We start from the raw sequence: 26,377 nt of genomic DNA, 5'->3' as shown, positions 1-26,377 counted from the left end.
AGTGCTGTCCAGAAGCCAAACACACCCGCCCTGACACTCTGACCTGGTGGGCCCCAGCAGGTAGCTACTTGGCGCAAATTGGAGCACCGTATGCTGGGCCCTGTCAGCACCACGGGCTGCACCCTTGGCTTAAGCTACAGAACTTTGTGCTGTAACACAGCGGTTTGCAAACTTTTGTTTTTAATTTGCAGACCCTTAAAAAATGTCGCATGGTGGCCCGGCCCCATCTCCGTGTGCCAATGGGCTGCGGCACTCTGTGCTCAGACATCTAGCAGTGTTTGTGCTGCTGTTTGCAAACACAGGGTTATGCCTCTGTAAAGAGGTGTATGTTGGTCTGGTGTGGGCTGGGGCTGAGCCCGGGTTTACACTTGGCATGTGTGCCCTTGCTCTTTTTTGTTTTCCTAGTGAGTGCAAAAAACAGCCAAGTGTTTATGGGGAAACATGTCCCATTGTGATGGCAGCACTCCCACAGCCCAGCTCTCCCCATATGACCCCTGGCGTGGGGACAGTGTAGAGTGAGCTGGGCACTGGCCAGGCGCCTTAGGGAATCCAACCCAACTAGGCACCAAGTCACGCTATGACATGGGACGAATGACATGTGTTTTTCAAGCAGAGATTCTTCCAGGAAGTCTCCCCAGGTTTGTTGTAAAGCCATCGTACGCCAAGCTAATAAACCAGCTGGTGCATTAGGAGGACATGCTCTGTCTGTTTCTAATCAGAGGAAGCCTGGAAAATGTCTTTCACTGTGTACATAGTGTATTACACACTCAGCAGGTTCCAATGCCTCGTGTAAAGCCCTCAGCCTGCCTGTGTATTTACAACTCCTTTGTTTATAGCGGGGGTTTTGTGTGTGATACTATTTACCACCAGAGCCCAGGTGCGGATGCAGCAACTATTACAGTGGCGTGATAATAATATCCGAGGGGTAGCCATGTTAGTCTGGATCTGTAAAAGCAGCAAAGAATCCTGTGGCACCTTATAGACTAACAGACGTTTTGGAGCATGAGCTTTCATGGGTGAATTCGTCAGACGAAGTGGTTATTCACCCACGAAACGTCTGTTAGTCTGTAAGGTGCCACAGGATTCTTTCCTGTGATAATAATAATAACAACACTCCCTTTCTCCCACTCTCTGCCCAGCGTCTGTTTGCCTTGTCCTGGCCAGGAGGCTAGGCGGCACCTCACACCATGGGCACCAAGAGTTGTTACAAAAGGAACATTTGTCAGTGACAGGTTACAGTTCATTTCCCTGTTGCTCTTGCCCCTGCTCCCTTGGATTGGTCAGTGGGCATCGGACCAGGCCTTTGTCTCAGTGTCTCTCACAAATGTATTTTACAGCAGCCCATAGAAAAGCAGGAGCTGTCTTTCCAGCGTGCACTCCCTCTCCAGCTCCCTGTGGGGGCCTGGTTGGACATGCACTGAGTGGGGGGCTCCCAGGTCCCCAGCGCAAGCCCCTGCTGCTTGGCTTTGTTTGCTAGTGGCAGATGCTGCAGCATGGCAGGGACAGAGTGTGCTGCTGCCCATCTGTTTGGTCACAGCCGTGACACAAGGGGCTCTCAAGCAACTGACGGTGAGCGAACAAATGAGTTATTGCAAAATGCAGCCAGTGCTGGGCTGGGTGGTGGCCTCAGGGATTTAACACTGTGACTTGGGCTCAGGCTAGTGCCCCATGGACAAGTGTCCAGCTGACAAAACCTCTGTCCCCTTTGGCTTAATTGTCTCCACTGTTGGCCTCCCCGCCGAGCAGCGATGGGCTCGTCTGAGGCCAGTGGGAGCTGAGTCGAGCCCTGAGTAAGCCTCAGCCACAGAGCTGTCCTTAGGAGGGTCCTTTTGGGCACCCTGGCAGGTGCAGGGCTGGCACACTTGCCCACTGCCTCAGCTATTGTGTGCAGGAGGTGTCATATCCACAGTTGCCCAGCCAGAGCTCTGCGGCCACCCCACGTCCATGTCCACATCCACACCCCCTGAGCTGCAGAGCTCCCAGGCACCTGGCTGGGTGCTGAATCCAGTGTGTGTGGGTGGGGGAGCCAGGGGTGCCCAGCATTGCCTTGTTTTGGTTGACTCACTCAGGAAGGCGCCATACTGCAGGTAATAACTGGAGATATACCAATCTCCTAGAACTGGAAGGGACCTTGAAAGGTCATCAAGTCCAGCCCCCTGCTTTCACTATCAGGACCAATTTTTGCCCCAGATCCCTAAGTGGCCCCCTCAAGGATTGAACTCACGACCCTGGGTTTAGCAGGCCAATGCTCAAACCACCGAGCTCTCCCTCCCCCAGGGAGAGAGGCACAGGGAGGCACAGACCGTCCTGTACAACGCCACTTACACAATGGCACCCAAACAAGTGTAGAGCGTGATCAGCACGTGTGGCGACCCGATCCTGAGCAGGAGGGGGCATGTTGTGTTATTACAGTGCTGAGCCTATTTACAGCACCGGGCCCAGCTGGGGGGAAATGCTTTGGAGACCCACCAGTGATCACTAGGTTAGCTCAACGCGCTCCCTTTTCTCAGATTTTATTTGATTTAAGGGCTTGTTTATGCTCCTTTTTTTTAAGCTCTCTCTCCCCAGCCAGGAAATGGCTCAGCCTGCAGCTGGCTCTGGCCCACTGGGCCCCTCCCAGAAGCTCGGCCTCCAAGCAAGACACACTGAATTGGAGTCAGCTGGGGCTGTTTGCTGAGTAGTCCTGGGCCAGCTTGTAACCCTTCCTTTGGTTTCTTAGTACAGCTGCTTTCAGCGGACCTAACGCTCCCCTGCATTCCCCACACCCCTCCTCTCAGTTCACTGTCAGCAAGCCCTGGCCCTGCTCCCTGGGGTCTCTCTTTCTGTCCACGTTCCACAGGGAAGGCAGGGGCATTTTCTGGGTGTTAATGCTCTCCGGCCAGGCCGGTGCACATGGAGTGTGTGTGTCCCCGGCAGGAAAGCAGAGACCACCCCGCAGCTGGGTGCGAAGGCGGACAGGTAACTCGAAAGAGCCCATGCCAGCGGCTGACACACAAGGCCAGCAGTCACCGTTTGACCGATGCCTCCTTGGGCTGGTGCCGCAGTTGGTGAGTTGGAAACAAGATGCAAATTACTGAGATGCTCCCAATGAGCAACAAACAGGCAGTTTATCCAGGAACTCCCATGGCAACTGCAGCAAGGCTGGCTGCTAATGGCGAGAATCCTGGCCACGCCTGGAATGAGCCACAACTCCTTTTTGGGTCAGGACCCCTACAGTTTCAGGGTTTAAACAGCTGAAATCATGAAATTAATGATTTTTAACATCATTTGACTGAAATTGACCAAAATGGACAGTGGATTTGGTAGGGCCTTGCTGATGAGCTTTCCTGCTGCTAATGGAACTGATATCCCCAGGTAACTAATCCCATTCTTGAGGTCCTGGTGTCCCTGCTGCCTTCAGGGTAACTTGAGGGCAGAAGCCAGTGGGCTCAGGCAGTGAGGTATTGTACTGGCAAGCTGTGTGTTTATGGGTGGAGCTCTTTTGGGGTTATCATCCTCTGCAGCAGAGTTAAAACTCCCTGGCAAGGGGCAGGCGAGCCCGCTGAGTGTGAAATGCCAGGCTGGTGGGATCAGGTGGTTTGGCCGGCTGACAGGGACAGACTGTGCGGGGAGGGGTGCTGTGACTGGGTCTTTGCCAGATGATAGGTTGGGGATTAGTGGCATGGCTGCTGTCTGTGGATTCCTGAGCTGCAGCTCCCCCCAGAGAGAAACAAGTGAGCCCAGCAGTGTGCTGGCAGCAGCCTCGTGGGGGGGACTCGGGCTATCACCAGGCAGCTTGAGCACCTCAGGCTGGGCTGGAGCAAACCAACAGAGGGGCCGGCTCTGCCCAGCCTGGGCCACTTACATGCGGGCAAAGGGGGTGTGTGACCAGGCAGCTGCCAGTAAACCCCTTGTGCTGAGGGTTACCAAGCCCCACAGGCCTGAGCCCAAACAGGGCTGGCCCAGAGCAGCGCAGCCCCATGCCCCTGTGAACATGGGGCTGCTTGGAGCCATGGGAAGCTGGGGCTGAGCTGGTAGTGACTGGCTTTAACCGCTTTGCTGCTGCTTTTGTTCTCTTCTCCCTCTCTCACGCTGCCCGTGGGCTTAGAACAGTTTCCTCCAAGCTCTCTGCTCTCGCGTGGACCCTGTTCCCCCAGTGTGCCATGTTGGTCGTATGGAAGCTCCTTGGGCTGTTTGAAAATAGCCCCATAAACATAATCTCGCTACTTCCCTGGCCTCAAAACCTGCCTGTGGTTCCCCTTCTCCTTATGTGCCCTTCCCATGGGCCTGGACTTGGGCAGGTGGCACCTGAGCGACCCCATTGTGCAACTTGCATGGATGGTGCAAAACAGGGCAGCAGAGGCATGCTGTGATGAGTGAGAATCAGCAGCTCCTCTCCTGCCCTCTTGTGAAACACAACCGCCTGCAAAAAAACACAGCTAGAGCCTCTAGTGGAAAGTTTGGGGGATGTGTTCCTGAGGGTGGCCCATTCATTACAACTGCTTGTCACAAACATCCCATTAACGTCAGCTCCACCCACCCTGCACTGGGAGTGCCAGGACACTGCTATGCACTGGTTGGAAGCTGCCTGGCCTCTTGCGTATGGTTCTGCTTCTGCACTTGTAGTTTCTATTAATATAAAATGTATAGGCAGCATGTTTAGAACAGACACAAGGAAGTATTTTTCTTCACTCAACCCACAGTCACCCTGTGGGACTTGTTGCCAGGAGATGTTGTGAAAGCAAAAAGTATAACCAGGTTCAAAAAGAATTAGATGAGTTTATGGAGGACAGGTCCATCAATGGCTGTTGCTCAGGATGGTCAGGGACTCAACCCATGCTCTGCCAGCCTCTGCTAAGCCTCTGACTGCCAGACACTGAGACTGGACAGCAAAGGACCGATCACTCAATGTGTTCGCTCCCTCTGAAGCGCCTGGCGCTGGCTGCTGTAGGACGACAGGACGCTGGGCTAGATGGACCACTGGTCTGACCCAGTATGGCTGTTCTTAGGTTCTTGTTGGCAGGGGATTGAAAGAGATGCTTTGTTGAATAGGACTGGCCCACTGCTGTGCTCTTGGTGCCAGTCGCGCTGACCAGCTGTTTCACCTCAGACTCAGGGAGCTCTTGGTAGCATTTGATGGGATGTTGTGTCTGACTTCAGGGGTGCAGCTGGGCCTGCCCAGGGAAATGCTCCCTGATGACTGGAGTCCTCCCTGAGGGCCTCAGCCAGAGAGCAGCGATATGGCACCTCTGCCTGGTGACCTTGCTGTGGAGAGCCAGGCTCTGCCACAAACACCTTACTCCTCTGATGCAAGGGGAGTCACATGGCCTTTAGTCTCGTTTCCCCAACGTATTAGAGGGGATGATGCTCCTTGCTGCCCGGGAGAGGGATTGTGAGCAAGCCTTCTGTCGTGTCTCGGCCAGGCCCTATCCCAATGGATTGTCCTGTTTGTTCTGTTCTCCTGTCCTTCCCACCCATGCTGTCCCTGTCAGTTTGATCCCCCTGCTGTGTCTTGCGTGACACCGGGACTGGGGGCTCTCTGAGTCCAGGCGGCCTCTGTGCCTGGCACTGTCAGAGCAATAACAATGCTGCTCTGACTTGTGCCTGGGATTCCTAGGTGCTGTGGCAATATACATCAGCATCCCCATCCTCAGATCCATTCCTTGGCTACGCTTGCTAGGACTGTTCACCATTCGGGGGCTAAAAAACAACACCACCAAGCTCCCTCTGCCGCTTTCTGTTTGTTCTGCTGCGTGATCATTAAAAAATGGATAGAGAATAAGACGGAGAATATCTTATTGCCATTTTATAAATCCATGGTATGCCCACATCTTGAATATTGTGTACAGATGTGGTCTCCTCATCTCAAAAACATATACTGGCATTAGAAAATGTTCTGAGAAGGGCAACTAAAATGATTAGGAGTTTGGAACGGGTCCTATATGAGGAGAGATTAAAGAGGCTGGGACTTTTCAGCTTACAAAAGAGGAAACTAAGGGGGGATATGATAGAGGTATATAAAATTGAGTGATGTTGAGAAAGCAGATAAGGAAAAGTTATTTACTTGTTCCCATAATATAAGAACTAGGAGTCACCAAATGAAATTAATGGGCAGCAAGTTTAAAACAAATAAAAGCAAGTTCTTCTTCACACAGCGCATAGTCAACCTGTGGAACTCCTTGCCTGAGGAGGTTGTGAAGGCTAAGACTATAACAAGGTAAAAAGAGAACTAGATAAATTCATGGAGGTTAAGTCCGTTAATGGCTGTTAGCCAGGATGGGTAAGGAATGGTGTCCCTAGCCTCTGTTTGTCAGAGGATGGAGATGGATGGCAGGAGAGAGATCACTTGATCATTACCTGTTAGGTTTGCTCCCTCTGGGGCACCTGGTATTGGCCACTGTTGGTAGACAGGATACTGGGCTAGATGGATCTTTGGTCTGACCCAGTATGGCTGCTCTTATGTTCTTATGTGATCAGAACTCTTCAGTATGTGGCTCCCATGCAGAGGAAAATCTACACAGATGTTTCCTTTTGGTTTTGCGGTTTCATGTGCTCCTGTTGCAACAAAAGCGTCTTGAAGTCACATGACTCTTTTACAAGTAGGCTGTAGCACTCGGCACAGGCAGCCAAAGCTGCTGCTGCTTCCCTGCTCCCGTCTATCTCTGACTGTGGCTAAACTTGCCTTGGGCCGGATCCTGATCTCACAGACATCACTGTAAATCCAGAGTGACTCCGCTAAAGTCGATGGAGTTACTCCAGATTTAGCCCAGTGTAACCGAGGTCAGAATGTGATGCTGTCTCTAGCTGTATTTGGCTTCTAGGCCAAGTTAACTCAGTTAGTGGGGGAATACGCTGGATACTCTACGGGACATGACATGTTTAACAAGTCTGTTTGCAGATAAACATACCTGCCTAGATTTCCTGCACACCCACGACTGTGCTGCTGTTCCAGAGCCAGTGTCGCGATGTTTAGTTAATACCCTGCCTGTACTGAAATGGTCATAGGTGATGCCTGGGCCATTTCTAAGCTTGGATTGAAACCATTAATACATTGCCTATGTCCCTTGGTACCCTGCAGTGACCCGTCAGGGTCTGGCCAGTTTGCTGGTGCACAGAACCATGTGGACAGTCTGGGAGCTGGAAGCAAAGAGCTCTGATTCTGCACAGCCAAGTGGAGTGGGAGCAGTAGATCAGGGTCTGCCTTGCCAGCAGGCCTCAGCCATGCCTGGTCTAGGGAGGAGAGGCAAGTTCCGTCTCCAGGGCTACTCACTGCTTGGTGTTGTACAGACAAAACTACATAGGATCTTTTCAGGGGGCAAGACAAAGATGCCACATTGATTATGATAACAATTTGATTTATGACCAATAACTAATATCTTAATCCCTATACCCACACATTATACCTATACATTCACACACACGCACCAACCACACTTACATCCATCAGATGTTCTGCAGCTGCTTCATAGTTACCAGTCCTGGACATAGCTTGAGTTCGGGGCTTGATTTTGCAGCTTGGGTTCGTAGCTTGTGGTGGCTAACTGGCCAGGAAAGCCGGGCACAAGGACAAGCTGGGGCTCTGTTGGGTATGCACCGATGTCCTTCCATGCTGGCAGCAGAATGTTACCCTTCAAAGTTTTTTATTTCACCCATTTTTTTTTTGTAGGCTTTAGTTTGTATTCAGAGTCTATAGGTCTTGCTGTGTCATGCTGCCTCTGGGTTTGGTGACTGATCACTCCTCAATTGCAGGTATGACTTTCAGCCTCTGACCTGGCTTTGATCTTCCTTCTGTTGTATGCTTTAGGGTGGACTCTTCTTACTTTGTTAGACCTCTTGTCTGCATTTTCAGCCGGTGGGGTTTGAACTTTATTTCATCAGGGCAGGCTGGGGCTGGAGGATGATTCCATCATCCATACATACCTTATTTACACATCTAAACTAACTAATAAGATTACAGCAGGGTTTGCAAAAATGAAGGTTGGAGGAAGCTTTTACAAAATGGAGTGAGCATTTTAAAATGGGGTTTGAATTACAATATGGCAAACGGTGAACAGAAGTTATAATATAGACAAGTGTAGTGGATGGCAAACAGAAGTTACATTAATAAAGTGAACAATTAAAAACAATTTCATTTATCAGTTCTACATTGGCCTCGAGGATACAAGCAGTGCCAGCTGCAAGCCGTGGCTCTTGCCATGTGGGTGCCTGCACTGAGAGCACCCACCCATCTCAGGCTTAGGTGCATGATGCCACAGCACAGCCTGGCAATTGGCACCCTAGCACTGAGGCAGGACAGGCTTCTCCTGTGCCATGGGGTGAGTGGGTTACAGGACAGTAGGCGCTGGAGAGAGCCCTGCAGGCTACGGGGCTTTCTGAGCTGAAATAACAGCCTCCTCTTCTCCTGAGCTGGGCCGGGTGTCTCCAGTGTGGTTTCTCCCTGGCCAAGGCCATGTGCATAGGACGGGCAGGCAGGGGATTAACCCTCACGAAGGGGACGTGTTTTGTTTCCAATTCTGCTAAACCCGGGAAGTACCAGGTCAGCATTTCTGGGCTCTCCTCTGCACTCGGGCCTGGCCACTGCCTTCACAAACAGGAAGCAGGAGCCTGTGGCGAGTGAGCAGTTGGGAAGTCTGCAGCCAGCGACAGGGAGTGCCTGTGCCTCGCGGTGGGCATGGGGCTGCAGCAGATGGAGGCAGCTCCCCTGACCCCGACCGGCAGAGAGCCAGAGAAACGAAGGAAGCTGGAGTCAGGAAATCTGTAGCCAAACTACAGCCGTGACACCCTGTGTCTGCTAGAGGGCCAAGGAGGGGCTGGCAGGTCTGGTCAGCCTCCTGGAGATTTTTCACCAGGATTCTGGACTGAGCCAGAAGAAGCGGCTCTTGGAGCCCACCCACAGTGTTATGCTGGGCCTGGGGCATGCTGAGATGGGGCTCAGGGGTCAGGTAGCCCTGGGGATCTGCCCACACTGCAGACTTGTTGCATTGATATGTCTATGCTTCCATGGGGCACAACCGGGGAGGCAACTAGAGACGTGCGGTGACCCTGGGGGCAAGAGCATGAAAGCCCTGGGTGCTCCCTAGAGCTGGTGGAGGGTGGTGGCCCTGTCACAGTGACATTCAAAATCTTAACTTCACCCGTTCCCAAAAGGGAATGCGGGTTCTTTGCCACATGGGGCTGCTCGGGCACTCCCGTCTGATCCCCCCGGACTGCTCGGAGCTGAACCACCAAGTACCTCCCCTGAAAGGTGTGTCTAACCTGCTTCCTTTAAGGTGAGAGCACCTAGCATGCTGGCTGATGGTGGGAGGAGCAGGAGAACCATCTGGTGGGGGTAAGTAATGAATGCGGGTGGGTCTGTAAATTGTTCTGAGATCCTCCCAGTAAAGGGTACATCACAGGAAGGGACGATTCCCTGCAATGTCTCTGCAAGCTGCTCTGTGGAGCTGTAAATGTCTGATTGGCTGCCTCCTGCTTCCTCCCTTCGAAGAACATCAGCTTTCCCAATGGTGTCAGGCAAGTGCTGCGCAGGATTAGGAGAGAGGCCTCTGCATTCACCGGATCTAGCGATATGGAGCAGAGGAGCAAGGAAAGTCCCCCCAGCTCTTTACCTGCCCACTAAGATGCCCTGCTCCTTCTGAGTTGTTGGGTTTGGACCCTGCTGGATCTACTGCTGCGGGCGCAGTGCCCTGTGTGCTGCTGGTCACTGATCGCCCCATAGGGCATGCTGACCTCCCTCGTGTGACAACAAACCCCCTCGTTCTTGCACGGAGCAGTTTGGTCTGAAGCAACAACCTCTATTCCCAGTCCCACTTAACATCCCAGGCAAACTCCTGCTTGTGCTTCCCAGGGCGAATCTCCTGTGCATTAGGGACTCTAAATGGAACCACACGCACAGGCCTGCCCAGGGCATGAGCCAAATCCTACAGCAGATTGCCAGACTCACAGTTCAAACATAGGCTTTAATCACACAGGCTTGGCAGCAGGAGAGTGGTGAGACTCCAGGCATGGAGTGCACTGCCAGGCCACCCTGTGTCTGAATAGAGATGGGGAAGGCAAATCATGGGGTGCAGTCAGCTATTCTGCCTGTGACTTGTCACCTGTGTGTCTCCGCTCCCCTCTGTAAGATGGGGGTGATCCTGAGGCATGCTGCCGGGAGGCTTTTGGCACAGAGCAGCTAGGACTGTGCAAAGCAGCACTGTACCAGGAACGGGCTCTGGGTGTTTAAAACACTTCCCACCAGTGCCTTGTTGCTTTCTGTTATGTCACCCCTTGAGTTGAGAGGGGCTTCCTGGTACCATCCACTAAGTCACTGTCGTCCCGCAAACACTCCTCTGCCCTGATGCCAGCTGAGCCCTGGACAGTGGCCAGCCAGCTGGTGAGCAGGGTCTGGTGCTGACCTGGCCAGCACCGTCTCATTGTTTTCTTGCGTTCTCCATGTCTGTTTGTAGCCACCTGTTGTTTTCAGTCTTGTTCCAGGACAGTAAGTGCTTTGGGGCAAGGACTATCCTGTCACATTTATGCAGAACCTGGCACAGTGGGCTGGGGCTTCTAGTGCCACCCCTGGAGGGAGAGACCTTCTCTCCTCTGGCTCTGATTCTGAAGGCCACAAAGCATAGGAGGCTCTAGGCTCTTTCCCAGAAGCTGTTTGCCATGCAGCCTGTTGATGCCCCAGGCCCCACTCTGCCCACTGCCTCCCGATCCCACCTGCACGTTGCCTTGTTAAAAACAGACCCTTGTTTGTCTTCTCTGGTTCCCCTTGTTGTTGGCATCACTTGCTCAAGAGACTCACTGAGGCTGCCCCGGATTGCCTGTATGGTGGGGCTGCCCCAGGCTGCTCACTCTTGTTTGTTGGTCACTTCCTCTGACAATGGAAAATTTTTACTACTTCTTACTCTTGCGCCAGTTGTTTCTGAAGCAGGGAAGAGGCGGAGCCCAGCTCACAAACATGTCTATGTGTAAACACAAGCGCTCAGCAAGGCAGCTGGTTCGAGAATAACAAACCGTGCAGGCGTGCTGCTACCATTCCCTCCATCCGGGGCAATGGTTTGTCCTTAGCAGAGGCCACCCCTAAATACACGGACTCCAGCTACAACCAGAGCCAGCTCCGCCGGGCATGGCAAGAGCTATAGATAGGGTCTCAGTGGAAGATGTATAAATCTCTCCTGTCCCCACACGATGTCACAGCGGGGTGGATCCTCCCGGGGAGGAAACCAGAGTGCAGAGTGTTTTTATGCCTGGACTATTGGGCAGGTCTGGGACCGGGGATGGGAAAAGGAGCTTTTCACCTCTGCTGTTTTGGGGCAGGGACCCGAATGACACTATGGCAATGTAAATACTAACAGGTGACTGAGGCAGCCCTAGGTCAATAGTGCTGCCAGTGCTCATCATGTGCAGGCTGCCCAGAGGCCTCTGTGAAACATGAGATCTGAGCTCGGGTCACTGGACCCTGGGATGGCCAGGGACAAATGACCCTGCAGGCTGGCTGCACTCGCCCTAAGGGCTCCCCTGGTGAGGGAGCAGCCAGCATTGCTCCTGGAAGAGCTACACCAGTGCTGGGGATCCATGTATACCAGTCACCCATTACAACTGCTGGGCTGGAGAGGGGCAGGATTCAGAGAGTGTGAGGGCTCACGCAGGGAGAGCCAGCAAAGGGCTCAGCCACACTGCACTGTGTCTGCTGCTGGGAATGCCGCAGTCTCCGTGCTTGCTTGGTCCCTGTGCCCAGCTCCATGGTGTCTGTGGGAGCCCCGAGGGCCTTGGCGCTAAGGACGGGTCCATTTGCCTTGTTCCGGTTTTCTCGACTCACTGTCCTGTTCACTTGGCTGCTGCAGAAAGCCAGGGTGTCTGGCATGAGTAGGACAGTGCTTGGGTTGAACAAGGAGGCAAACTTGTAGGAATCCAAGCAATTGGTTTGGAAACCACAGCCTGGGCCCGCAAGCGGAGGTACTGCTCACCAGGATGGGTGAGTGGAGGGCAAGCCACCAGAGAGGGCAAAGCTAGGCTGCCTGCACCCAGCTCGGCACAGGCATTTGTGGGCCCACATAGGAACTCCTGCTTCCCCATCTCCTCTGCTTCTCTTCCCTCCTCCATCCCTTTCCCCTCCCTCTGCTCTTCCCACACTGCTGAGCCCACCAACTTCTCAAAGTCGTTGTGAACTAAATTAGCTCAAGTTTGCGAAGTGTTAGGAAAGGCCAAGCCAACATGATGCTGTTTCAGTCTGTAAACTGAGCTCCTAATATAACCTGACACTGCCCAGAACTTTATTGTGTGGAAAGTCCTTCCAGCCTGGCCTGAGGGAGACCCAGAAATGGTACCTCTGGAAGAAAGACGAGGAGCTGAGAGGGGTAAGATCCGTAGTGTAGCTGTAAATAAAGATGAGGATTGTGGAGCGCTACAGTGAAATCCCCTCTCTCCTGCTGTCTCAATGGAAGTGGAATATGGCTGAAAACCTGGCACCTATTGCAGTGGGTCTTGGTTGGGTGCTCTGACACTTCACGTGATGGAGCTGGCATTCTGCACACAGGGCAGTTGCAGATGTTTACAAGAAATAGCACACCGTACGATGTAGCAACCGAGTCTCAAACTGGTGGGAAATGTTCATTGCCCCAAGGTAAACGTTTCCGAGTTTCTCACAAACACAGTGAGTTTAAAAAAATTCCAGAATCATCTGACTGAGGCACATGACGTGTTGACATATAAACAGAGCTGAGATGCCCTAGTTAGTCTGGGTGTGCTGGGAGGTCATCGATGGCTCCTGTGGAAAGGATGCGCCGTACAGTAAACACTACGCCAGAGGCTGCTGCCCTAACACTGAGGGCTATGAGAATTGGAGTCAGAGAGACCTTAACCCGTCACTGTCCTGTTTAGCCCTGTAAATAGCCAGGGGCCCCTGATGGTTGATTAGTTGCTATTCAACAGGCCAGCTGCCATTGAGGTCAACTCCACTCCAGGGGCAGGACCCCTCGCAGCACTGTCACTCCAGGCTCTGGGAGCAGGGCCCATGGACTTGTTGGACAATGACATTTCTTCTGGCTTGTATAGTTTGATGCCTTATTAACACCTCCAAAGACTGTAACGCTCAGGATGGCTCTGGGGTGGGGTGAGTCAGGCCTTTGGTTCCCCTCAGGGCCCCCAAAGACCTGTACCCCCTGCTGCAGCATCCCAGACAGTGGGAAAATCCTAGATATGGCATGGGTGGAGCAGGAGATCAGAGGTCATGCCCCAAAGCTTCTAGCTGTGGGCCGGTGAGGTGACAGGCTGTAATGTGGTTCTTCTCCCTGTCATGGGACGTGTCCTTAGTATACTGCCTTTTCACCATCTCTCCTCAGCGTCAAGCCTTTCTAGGCTACTAGGGACTGTGAGACCGTCTCATTCCGTCTGTCTCTACTAAGCGAAAGGTTAATGGGGTAATGGCAGGAGAGTCCATATCAGGCTTTAAGGACACCCGTATGCAGGAGGGCTGGGTGAACGGCACAAACACCTTTCCAGTAATGGATCCCCATGGCCTCAGAGCTGTGCCAGCTGGGCACCTCCCCACGTGATTGGTTTGAAACCTAAAGCTGCTACAAGGTGTGAACTTTACCTGGCATGCCCAGTTTGCTACAGCAGGGAAACAGACATTTAGAATATCAGGGTTAGAAGGAACCTTAGGAAGTCATCTAGTCCAACCCCATGCTCAAAGCAGGACCAACCCCCAGACAGATTTTTGCCCTGATCCCTAAATGGTTCCCTCAAGGATTGAACTCACAACCCTGGGTTTAGCAGACCAGTGCTTAAACTTGAGTCATTGCTCCACTTCTCCCACTGGAATGAATGAGCCCCTCTGTCACTTTTGATATGTACTCCCAGGGATCGGGTAGGACTTGGCATGAACACGCCCTTCCCAGCTACGACGAGTGCAGTCACTAACCTGTCCAGTGGAGCTCATGCACTTACACAGAGTGAGTTGGGCCCAGCAACCCAATAACACCACACCAAACACATCCTACTGTTCCTCTGCCCTTTGGATAGAGCTGGGAGATCCTGGGTTCATCCCACTGTGACATTAGCTAATTAAAATATGACCATATAGATCAATTGTTGCTACCACTGTTATATATTTGCAGCAAATATTGCACAAATGTTGTTGAGTGAGGTGTCTATGAAAAGGTTATGATTATGCTATCTGTATGCCTGTATTGTTTTTGTATGTGAAGTTATAAGTATTGGCTCCACACTTGGATTTCAAATGTTTACACCTAATTACAAAGTAATTAACCAGCACATCTTGGAGGGCCTATTCAAATTGAATGGCCCATCGAAAGAACATTTAACCGACAATGGACCATGGGAGATGCCCATTTACACTTAATGAAATTTTCTGCTGTAACTAGGCGAAATGCATGGACATGGGCCTTGCCCATGTGACTCCAAACTCCATCTTGTTATAATTTTCCACAGTAAGAACAATGGGATGCCCTCCACATGGCAAAAGCTATAAAAGGCCTTGGAAACACCTCCACTTTGTCTTCAATCCTGCTTCTTACCTCTGGAGGAACTTTGCTACAAACTAAAGCTCTGAACAAAGGACTGAATAACCATCCAAGCTGTGGATGTACTCCATAGATTTGACTTACACCAGCAGTTTATTCCACCACTGCTACAAGCTTAAATCAAGAACTTTGCCATTACTTTAACCAATTTTAACTCTCACTTTTTTCTTTCTTTTTATAAATAAACCTTTAGATTTTAGATACTAAAGGATTGGTATCAGTGTGATTTTGGGGTAAGATCTAAGTTATATATTGACCTGTGTGTGTGGCTGATCCTTTTGGGATAAGAAGAACTTAGTCTTTGATGAGACAGGTTGTAAAGAACCACTCATCTCTGAATCCAGTGATTTTGGTGGTGATATAAGAACTGAAATGCCTGAGGAAACTGCCTTTATGTTTTCTTGTTAGGCAGTGTGTTGAAACAGGAGTTCATTTTTGTGGCTGGTTTGATATATCTTATAAAAGAATAACTACTAGTTTTGGGTGTGTTTGCCCTATTTCTCAGCAATTCGTCCTGAATTTGGCATCCTCAGTTGTGACCTGCTAAGGCACAGTTACTCCCATACTGGACTTTTCGATCAGTATGTTGAGCCAGCCCATCTGGTGGCTACTCTGGTAGGTCCATCAGAGTGGGGGAAATGCATCTAGTGCTGAAAGCAGAGAACTGGGAGCCAGCATTCCTGGGCTTTAGTACTCTCTTAGTGGCCAACTCACAGTGTGGGGAAACTTTCAACTCTCAGTGCCTCAGTTTCCCCATCTATTCTGGGGCTAATATTTGGGTGAGGGGATGAAGTTTAATGAGCGACTGTTTGTGAGGCTCTAGATAATCTTCAGTTGAAAGTGCACAGTCCATGCATGTATCTGGCAGAAGCAGCCCTGATGTGGATTAAATGTTGCTATCGCTTGCAAGGTCTGTTTTTGTTTTTTTGTTTGTTTTTTTTTTTTCTGGCCCCCGGCAAGAGCAACACAGCATGTGGTGCTGGCCTTTAGGATCCAGCACCCTGTTGTCTCAACCTGAGCTGGAGAGCTGGGTGACACTAGGCTGCCTGTCATTTGCTGTGATCTGTCACAGATGGAGAGACCTGGGGATGAGATCTCCTCTCTGGTGCTCAGTTGAAACCAGCTGTTTGTGTGTTAAGTGCAGCTGGTGCATGCTCCAAGCTCAACTCTGTAATTCTATTTGTATTTTTTGACTGGTTTCCAATTAAACAAAAGGCTAACAGAGGAAATGAGCCAAGTGGATAACACTGCAGGCTGCCCCAGTAGACAGGTGACGTTTCCTACGTGAAATCCAACGCTCTGTCTGTTTGGGCTCTGTTCAACTTTTGGGTGTTGCACAAACATGTATGGTAATGAGCAGTGGTTTGTCAGCCCTGACAGTCACCAGAAGGTCTGAACTACCCACACGGGCTTTGAATCCAGAGGCGCATGGTGGGGATCACATGAGGCTTTTCACCTCTGACTTTTGGCGATACAGGACAACGACTTCGATTTCAGTCCATCTCTGAGGAGGCATGTGCTCACCGCCCACTCCTGAGTGGCTGGCTGAGAGCAGAGCGACCAAGAGCTGGAGGAATAGGGGGCTGCAGGCCAGACTGAGGGGCACTGGCAGAGTTGGAGGGTGAGGGGCTGCAGAACAGGGCTATGGGGCATTGGCAGAGCCCAGAGGGCAGCAGGGCTGGAATAGTAGAGGTGCTGCAGGTCAGTAGTGGGGGGCATCATCAGAACAGAGGTAGCTGTGGGTCAGTGTGGGGGGCATCGGCAGGACAGGGGGGCTGCAGGACTGAGGGGTCTGTTGGTCAGTAGTGGAAGCAGTGGCATAAGGGGCTACGGGTCAGTAGTGGGGGGCAGTGGCAGAGATGGATGAGGGAAGCCAGCCCAGCACCAGCTTGCTGTACACGGGCTGTAGGCAGGGATATCGGTCCCTCAACCCCCCACCCCACCCCACCCCACCCCCAAAGGGCTGTTTCCTCCCTAGGGAAGAACCAGGTCAGTGATGCACGGTGCCGGCAGAGGTGGGTGGGAAGTTTTGCCCCATGTCAGAGCAAGAAGAACGGCTGGTGTGGGGCAGAGGAGTGCTGGGGTTCTGTGGGGTGGGGGAGGTGGGGCAGGGAACCGGGAAAGGGTTCATGCTGGGCCAGTGACCCATGGCGATCGGTGCTTGCTCGCCTGTCACCACGCAGCAGGAGGGCGTGGGCACCCTGAGGGCTGTTCGATACAATTCCCCACCCGCCTCCCAGGCAGCCACTGTTCTTGTCCTTTGGTTTCCTCTGCTGTCTCCCTGATGAGCTCACTGGCGGGAGGCACTAAAAGCCCAAGTGTGAGGATTCACTTTTCTCCCTCCTTTGTTATGGTGCAAGAACTGCTGCGTATCCCTCCAGGGCTGATGTTTTATAAATTAAAGTAAATAAAGCTACTCAGACAACTAGCCTTTGCCTTCAAAAACATCTTGGCCTGGGGATGTAAGGGCCGGGGTGGTGAAAAGATGCTGATTGTAACAGGCAGGGCTTTGCCGCCAGCAGGCTGGTGTCAGAGAGGAGAGCACCCCACACTGGCTCTGCTTTTAGGGTGTCTCTTGGTAGCCTCTCCTATGTAAGGTAGCTCCTGTTAGGGAGGCAGGAGGTTAGAACCCAGAGCCTGGGAATCAGGAGACCTGGGATCCATGTCTGGCTCGGCCACTGACACTCTGAGTAGGTCCCCCACCACCTGGGGAGTGCTCCCCTTTCTCACAGGGCTTAGGGCACATTCAGTCACAGAGCGGGGCAGCCTCAAAAGTGATCACTGATTTGTAGTACTCTATGTCCTCAATAGGCAAATTAACCCCTGTCCAGACTCAGTGTGAAGGAAACGGGTATCGTAGGGGAATAGGCAGCATTTTACTGCTCAAGGGAAAGTTACCCAGCCAGGCGAATGGTGAGAAACAGAAAGCTCTTGTCTGTGTGTATCCGTCTGTCTTTCCATCTTCCCAGACTATCTTGTCAGAAGAAGAGGATGAGAGGGAATGTTGGTGGATACTTTTGACCTCCTCCTGTTCGTCTCTTTGGGTGGCTGGGTGTTTTCAAGCCACACAGCTGCTGTACAAACAATGGAATGGTGCCAGATTGGAGCACTGAATCTGGTTGCCCAGTGTGAACCTTACAGGGGCTGGGTTAACGGTATTCAGTGAAGGCTCACGCTGCAATTGCTTTCCCGCCCTAACTCTTCTCCCCACAACCTTTCTCTGGAGACATGTCTGCTCTCTGAATCAGCAACAAGACTCCTCGTTCTTTTTGCTGAAACAGACTAACACGGCTGCCCCTCTGAAACTTGTCACCATGCACGTGTCTGTATCAGGGTAATCACACAGAATGGCAACATTCAGGTCTCAGCATGGTTTGGTGTGAACAGACTCCAGCTCCCTCCCTACTCTGGAAGTCAGTAAAATGGGGGGCAGGGTGGGGGGAGATGGAGACACTCTCTCCAGCCCTCAAGAGGCACAAATCAGTCATGTTGCTTAGACCTGCACCCATCCCATTAGCAATCCAGTGATCTCCGTGCCTGAGTTAGCCTCTAGCTTTTTTCTGACTCTTGGGGATATGCACATTAATATATAACTGATTAAAGGCTGGTAATGTTAGTTTAATGGTGTTCTGCCAGCCAGTTATTTTAGCTGGATTTAAAAAGAATTGGCTGCTTTTATGACCAACAAAAATAGCATCTGTTGCCCTGTGAGCTAAGTGCTCCTGCTGCAGGCTGTCAACTCATGGCCCCAGGATTCAGGGCAGAGAAATTTTTCTCTCCTGTGCAGTGTTGCACAACTGGCCAGGTGCATGATGGTGAATTTCGCCTTCCTGCAAAACATCGAGTGTAACCCCAGGGTCTGTTCTCAGCAGTTCTGTCGTTGTAGGATTGTGATTTAGTTAAAATCATCCTCCCAGCATTGTCTGTTGCTATTGTCTGATATTCTGGCTGCACACGGCCCTCTGCTTGGACACAGTTATATTGATAATAAATCGATCACCTAATTAACCAGAAGAAAGATTTCAGCGACCAACGGTGTAACTTCTCCAGTGCTACTGCAGTAGAGAGATGCTGGCTCTGAACAGTCGGGCCCCCTGGATGGTGAGGAGATCACCACCTGCCCTCTGGCCTGGCTGGCCAGTCTGTGGGTTCCTACACAGTAATTCCCCCACAAGCTGTGTAAACTTCTGTGGGCTTCAACAAACACTTCACGTGACAAAGGCTTCTCATTTGCAGTCGCCGTCAGTTGCAATTGTGTAAAGCTGCAGTACGTACAATTAAATCAGTGGAGTTACTCTGGGATTATACCAATGTAACTGAGAGCAGAATCTAGCCCCAGACAAACTGCCCCAACGAGCCCTCATTGCCCAGCATTTCTCATCCTCCTCTTACCTTTTGGAGGACGTTGAACAGCAAACCTGAGGGGGGAAAAGCTTCTGGAAGTTTACAAGAAACAATTATGCCAAGTGTATAATTGTGGGAACATTATTTATGAATTAAAGGTAACTGTTATATACGAATTTATGCCATCAGAAAGTCTCTTCTCCAGCATTGAGGGGAAAGGCATTTCTAGTCGTGCTCCCTTCAAAATGCGGCCTAGCCCAAGCTAACTAAAGCCCCAGTAGGTGTGTGAAAATACAGGAACCTACGATTTTTAAAAATGTAGGTAAGTCAAACAGCTGTTGACAATGGCTCTCTTCTCTAAGTACCTTCCAGTGTTAAAGAGCTGGATGATGTCGTCAAAAGATAAAATGCTCAGAAAACCCCCATACTCAGACTAGATTGGTTCAAGATGGTCATTGTGGGGAGGGGAAAAAGGTAATTAATTCCTGCAGGCATGTCCTGGTTGTACTGCCCTGTTAAACAGAAAAACTTGGGGGCTGTATTGATGCAGAATGTTTCTCTAAGCAAAAAGTGCCACGTTCTGTATTGTAACAGTTAATGCGATAACTTCCAGTGCTCATATGACAGTGCTTTGTAAAAGTCCTGATAACTTTCTAATGAAACCATTAGTTTTAAAGAAACAGAACCGAAACAAATCCAATGTTAGGAGCTGGCTTAGGTTCTAGCAGGGATGGGAGAGCCGATCATACTCCAATCCTGAATAGCAGACAAAATCTCACCAAAGGAGCTCTCAAGTCTATTTACTCTGATCAGGCTGGGAAGCGGTCACAGCCAGGGCCCAGCATTTGGACACATCGGGAGCGTAATGACATGGTACCTGTTGTGGGGTGGGTGGAGGGATCCCTGTGTCTATAGCCTGGGATGAAAGTGGGTGAAGTGCAGAGGCAGGAAGATGGACTAGACCATCTAATGAATCTTTTCCAACTCTCGTGATGTCTGAGGGAGGTACTAGGTTGCTGCAGGCTGTTACTGCCTTTGGATTTCCAGTAACGGTTATCGCTGCTCTTTTCAGTGTTAGGTTTGGCCGTGGTGGGTCTTTCCAGCTGCCAAGTCAGTGTCTCCCTGCTCCAGCAGAGTAGGGTAGTTTACTGTCAGGAAGAATTGTCACTACCTCTGGGGGATTTTGCTTAATTTCTTGTATGATTATCATCATCCTATTTCTACTGATTATGCACCATCAGCATGCTCCATGACAGGTCGCCTTAGTGAGGGTTTATTTTAACTTTCTATCTTGCTGCTGGGAGGATGGCTGGGGGTGGTCTTTTTAGAAAGGCAGTGGCTTTTCGCTGCTGTGCTCCACGGCCTCATCCCTGCTCACTTTGTATCATCTGGGCCGTAAGTGATCTCTGCAATAGGAAGAAATAAATGTTATCCAAATGAGTGAGTCATTGGCTGGCACTAGTTCTGCATTTGCACGTTGTTTCCTTTTAGCCAGGGAAAGGTTGTTCAGGAGTCATGCAATGTTTTCAGGCTGGGGAACCGGAATCCCTCCCTGTTCGTATGGTAAATACAGAGATTTGTAAGAGACCAGTTAGCTGGTTTTCCCCAGAATAGAACTGTTTGTTAAAGTTGGAGAAACATTTATGGGGCATGGCTGCAGGAAAAGCAGGGCATCTGTATAGAATTTGTCATGCTGAGAATACTCAGATGGAGCTGGATTATTTTTCTTCACTAAGTTTTAGTTGTGCCCAGTTACCTAGATTTTATTTTATGCCTTGTTGGGTCCTAACTTCTTTTCCTGATAATGCTGTGTCTTTTTTATTTTGTTACTGATGAATGCACTTAAGGGGCCAGACTTAGTCCCGGTACAAGTGGATACCCCACCACTGAAGTCAGGCTGAATTTGTGCCAGATATCCTTTTTTAATTCAATTTGTGTGTGTGTGTGTGTGTGTGTGTGTGTGTGTGTGTGTGTGTATATATTTATATATATTATATATTTTAAATAAACTACATAAACTTCTTATTATATATTAACTATTTGCTATCTAATTGTAGCTATATGTGAAATATTTAATTTTGTTATATGAATGGTTAAAAGATAGATAAAATAGAAATCAATTAATTGTTATATAATTCAAACAAACCAAATTTGTTTATAAAAAGCCAACTAGCTAAAGAAAAAATTAAGATAATGTGAGAATAGAGGCAAAATTCAGAGGAAAGGAATAGAGATGGGAAGGGAAGGAAATGGGTAGAGAGGAGGGGAAGGTGAGGGGGCCTCATGTATTTAATAGGATCATTTGTGTCCCATCTTAAACAAACTGAGGACTGTCTAAATGTCTCTTTGCTAAGATGTGTTTTAAAGAAGCCTCTGTATATTGGCAGGACCATTCATTCTCGCTGGTTCAAGGCCCAGGGCCAGGTTCTAAGCTGTGACACTGCCCCTTTGCATTGCTCAGGTCTTGCAAAGGAGCCAGCACACCTTCACATCTCCCTAACTGGGTATTTCCTGGAGGGAGGAGTCTCTAGCTGGCATGAAGCAGCACAGCCAGCTCCTCCGTCACTCACTGCAGCCGCTCTGATGTGGCTGGCAATCTGCTCCTCCCTCAGTGACGGAGCTGCTGCTGACTTCTTTGTAGGCTTCTCCCCTTAGTGAAGGCTGGATGCAGCTGGAATCCAACCCCAGCACAGCTGACTTGGTGTGGCAGCGTTGGGTCCATGTTTCATCTGTGTCCCATCTCCAGTCACCAGCTCCCTGGAGCCCAGAGCTGTAACTTTTATTTGGCATCGACTGGTGCTTGATCTGTGTGGCTCCCAGTGGCTGGAGTTCACATAACCCCTTCTCTACAGTCTGACACTTTCAGTTCTGTTTGAAAACACGGCACCTTTCAGCTGATGATGCAGCTCTGCCTAGAGAAACTAGATGAGCCAGATGTCCAAGCCTGCCAGGCTCGTTCCATTGTTCAGACTGTTGCTCGTTCGGAGAACTGCTCTGCAGGACTCGCTGTTAGAACGAAGGCGGATAGGTTAGGGATGCCTCATGGCCAGGTGCAGCAGCAGCTGTCTAGTTTGCTATAGGTCAGGTGTGAATGGTAAATACCCTATCCCCTCTCTCTGCTCTAACCCAGTCAGTGCATTAACCTACCTCCGAAGCACCACAGCTTTGAATCCCAGCAGCATAACTCAGCCCTTCATCCTTCTGACTAGAGCTGTATGAGCCCTGGCAGGTCCTGGGCAAACTTACATTAATGTATCTCCCTTCCGACCAGTAGCACCACACTCTGCTTCGGTCCAAGGGCAGCCTCTCCTGAGCAGCGAGAGCTGATAGGGCTGAGCTGAATCACCATGTGACAGTATTGTGATGCACAGTGTTAAAACCACAAACTACTGTAACTCAGCTCACTTTCCCATTGACGTCACGTCTCCGGAGATGAAAGCAGTAACTCGCTATGTGGCTGAGTGATCATCTCTCTCACTTGAGTGAGTGCAGTGGCGATCCATAGCCACTACCCCATGACAGACAGATCTCGCGTCTCATCTCATGCCAGGCCTCAGGCACTCTGAGGACCTACTGCACAAGTGGAACCTGTAGGCTTGGGAATCTTCAGCAGGGCTACAAATGCAGTGTCAATCCATGACTCATTCCTGTTCTGTATCCAGAAATTAACTTCTTCCTAGGCATGGCTTATTGGATCAGACCAGACAGAACCTCTCCTGAGGATTCTTGCATGGTCTCTCAGCCAGTTCTGAAAATGAAGGTGAGGAATGTAAACGGAAGACATGCCATGACTTAGTACAGCATGGTCCCGCTCATCCCATTCCTGGATAGACTCACGTCCTCCAGAGTGTCCCCGCCATTCCATGGGGAACTTAGATCGGGCTTTTCAGAAGCATTTATTGATATTTATTATTGATCTTTCAGTAATGTCGGAAGGTCCCATCCCCATTGTACCAACACACAACAAAAGATGGTCCCTGCCCATACCATTTCAGTGTAAGACAAGAGGCAATAGATGGATTATTAATGATCTGCTACAGTCAATAATAATCAGAGCCTTTATATAACAACAATAGTTTTTCCTTCTATAGGACAATTATTATAAAGATCTCTAAACAAGGGTCCCAGCCCCCAACAGGATTCTCAGTTAGGTAATAGATCCTTTTTGGCAGAACATAGAAAAGCTGCACAAGAGACTGCCTGGGTCAGTTCACTCAGATACTAGTGTGATGAGCACAGACACTCATGGATATACACATTGGTACATAGATAGACACGTTAATTCAAGCTGTGAGGATCACTCTGTTCTGATCATTCTGAAATTCACTGATTAATTCACCATTAAGACACAAAAAAGCCAGGAAACTTAATATCCTTGTCCCATAGCCCCAGCAACTTGGCCACATTGTTGGTATGGCTAAACACGCACATGTAACACCAGCACTGCATAAATGCAAGGGGCTAAGATGCAGTTTCTTTGCTGAATTTCATTTGTTGACATTTGGAACCATGGTTCATTACTGCAGCTTCTGGCAATTCACTCATATACACTCTTGTTATTAACCGAACCTGGACTGAGATATTGAGGAAACCGCTAGTGCCACCTAAGCATTTTCTTTCCTTCTCACTCATAACTTCCCAATGTGCTTGGACAAGATTTAAGTGAATTTCCTTTTCCTCAGAAACGAGGCACTTTGCTAGCCAGTTGCAAACTCATAGGACAACTGGTGTATCTTTCAACGGGGACCTCTCTAAGAAGCCTCTCTCGTTGTACTGCCTCACAGACGATCCATCGAGTTCATATCTGTCAGAAAATGCCCCATCACAGCCATGTTAAGTGCACAGTGCAGGGTGCAATTCACCCTCTGTGATGTGCTGCCCACATGGAGTCTGCAGGATGTGAAACTCTATGCCAGGGGTTCTCAATCTGTTTTCTTTCTGAGTCCCTCGTCCCTGTGCTATAAAAACTCCATGGCCCACCTGTGCTACAATACCTGGTTTTCTGCATATAAAAGCCTGGGCCGGCATTAGGGGACAGCAAGCAGCGCAATTGCCTGGGGCCCCATGCCACAGGGGCTCCTGCAAAGCTACATTGCTCAGGCTTTAGCTTTAGCCCCAGGCGATGGGGCCCTAGGCCCTGGGATTCAGCACCATGTGGTGGGCCTCAGGGCCCTGGGCTTCGGCTTTCTGCTCTGGGTCCCAGCGAGTCTAATGCTGGCCTGCTTGGCAGCCCCCTGAAACCTGCTCTCAGCCCCCCAGGGTGTCCTGGACCCCTGGCTGAGAACCACTGCCCTATGCTGTGCCAACCTACAACATACTCCTTCCCATTATTTTCTTCCCGGGCATCACTCATGGTACAAGATGAACCCTCTCCTGAGGCCTCCTGCATGGTCAGTCATTCTGAGAACTCTAGTTTCATCTGCTTACCATAAAGGTAGAGCAGCGTCAACAAAAAAAGAAGCACCAGGGCCAGGTATGCAAGGCCCCCCTGTATTATCATAGGTGGATGAGCTTAGACATTCAAAAATCCCTAGAGTGGCTTCTCTTCTCCAAAGAAACATCAAACTGATGAGGCTGGATTGCACCTGAGGTCCACCAAGTCCAGCCCCTTGCCTCCGACACTGGCTGGTCCCAGATGCTTCAGAGGAAAATGCCAGACCCCCAAGTGTAGCAGATGTGCAGTAATCTGTCCCTTCGTTAGATCTCCTCCTGATCTCCAAGAGTTAGCGATTGGCATCGTAAGCCCCAAGGCAGGAGTTTTAATATCCCTGCCACACTACGTATTATAATGATAACTCTGGACATGGATGGGAATGGAAGTAAGCAGAGGAACATTTGGGCTGGAAATCAGGAATACATTCCTAAAAGTGGTCTCTTGGCCTAGGGGATAGTTCCTTGACTGCACTGATGTCTTTCAAATGGATTATCTCTTCCTTGTGGGCAAGGGACTTTTTTGGGAGCCTTACAGATGAAACTTAAACAATATAGACTCTCCAGCAGGACTGAATAGGCAGTGCACTCTGTGACTTGTTCCATTTTCAGACAGTTATTATTTCCCCCCCCCTAAATATCACTAGCCAGATCAGACCAGTACAAACCTCTTCTGAGGCCTTCTGGACACCCACTCCTTTGGTCTCCTGGCCAGTTCTTGGCATAAAGGTGGGAGAATGTAAAGGGGAGAGGCCTATCACCCAGCATGGAGCCATCACCTATTCAGTTTATCTTTGGCACATACCAGAGAAGCCTGGGCTCCTTGCATGAACGGAGGCAGAAGGATGCATGACCTTTTGGAGCTATTAATAATGTTTTACACCCAGAAATAATCACAGATTTTCTCACAGAAATGTCATCAGCACTTGAATGGATGGAAGGAAAAATGGTCTTTCTGTGTGGCTGGTGCCAACTCTTCCCTCCTGACATGGACCCGGGCTGCACACAGATTAATTCCTTTCTGAGAATACAAGCGCGCATTGTTAGACAGCTCTCTTGACAGTAACAAGGCCCTCTCACAGCTGAACAGTGGATAGGCCATGGAGGCAGCACGGACATGAGCCCAGCGGCATCACAACTAGGCATCCACCTCCCTTGGGAGTTCTGGGCTTACAGCACCACTGCCGACAAGGTCAGACACTGAATGTCTGATTATATGAGCTTTACTGGCCAGTTTCAAGCATCCCTTTCCTAGCATAGATGAGCTCTTGGCTGCGACCTGCAGCTCAAAGCGCTAACCTTCTCTTGCCGATTAACATCTAATGTGTATTGGTGGCATCTCCTGTTTCCTCTGTGGCTGGGGGCATCACTTCCACCTGCCGTTGTACCAGTGGCTGTCGGTGACTCATGTGAAATCCTCACAGCTGGGTCATGAACCCTTCTTGCCTGCTGAGAGGCCTCCTCAGCTCTGCACTGTCAGCTGGGTGTGGGGCCACCAGCTTTCTGTACAGCCAGGGGTGGTGAAGTGGCAGGCCAGGAGCACCAATAACGATGTTTCCAGTGACTGGGACATCAAACTAGCAAGCAGAAGAGCAGGGGCAGGAGCTGAGTCCCAGCATGGTGCTCAGAGGCAGCAGGAGCCAGGCCTGTGCAAGATGCCCAGAGGGAGAAGGTGCTCACGGGAACCCAGTGCCATGGCGGGCAGCCATCCGAGGAAGTGGGGCACGTTGTGGCCAAGTCCCATCACGGTGCTCAGAGGCCCCAGGAGTTTGGAGGAGCCAAGGATGGGTGTGGTGCTCAGAGGGAGCAGGAGGTCCTAGGTGGGGAGCTGCATTCCAACACAGAGCTCCAGGGAAGATCTCCCTTCGTTTCCCTGGGGTATTTTACGTGGCCAAGGAAGCCTGGGAGACATTCCCTTTGGAGCCCATTTGCACCTCTGCTAATGGTATGGCTACTGAGCATTGCAATGCCATCCCGCAGGGCTGGCTGGTTCCCCTGCTGGGCATAGCCAGGTCCCCTCCCCATAGCTGATGTCAGTGTTAATCTGCCTTGAAATGTTTTGCCACCTTTGAACTGGGTGACATTCGTCTTCACTG

At 50.4% G+C, this 26,377-nt stretch overlaps 1 long non-coding RNA gene across 1 annotated transcript; it reads right to left on the bottom strand.

The window, feature by feature from the left end:
• Window positions 1–19,201: 19,201 nt before the first annotated feature.
• On the bottom strand, window positions 19,202–22,069 carry LOC127040312 (uncharacterized). The gene is made up of 3 exons (XR_007771418.1): window positions 21,999–22,069; window positions 21,422–21,857; window positions 19,202–20,257 (listed from the first exon to the last, which is right to left on the bottom strand). It is a non-coding gene; the product is annotated as an uncharacterized LOC127040312 (long non-coding RNA).
• Between the last annotated feature and the right edge of the window lie 4,308 nt (window positions 22,070–26,377).

This window comes from Gopherus flavomarginatus, chromosome 24 (genome assembly GCF_025201925.1).
Source record: "Gopherus flavomarginatus isolate rGopFla2 chromosome 24, rGopFla2.mat.asm, whole genome shotgun sequence".
In the NCBI taxonomy this organism is placed as follows: Eukaryota; Metazoa; Chordata; order Testudines; family Testudinidae; genus Gopherus; species Gopherus flavomarginatus.
Note: the sequence above shows the minus strand (reverse complement) of the source record. Positions and strands in the feature narration are given on the sequence as shown.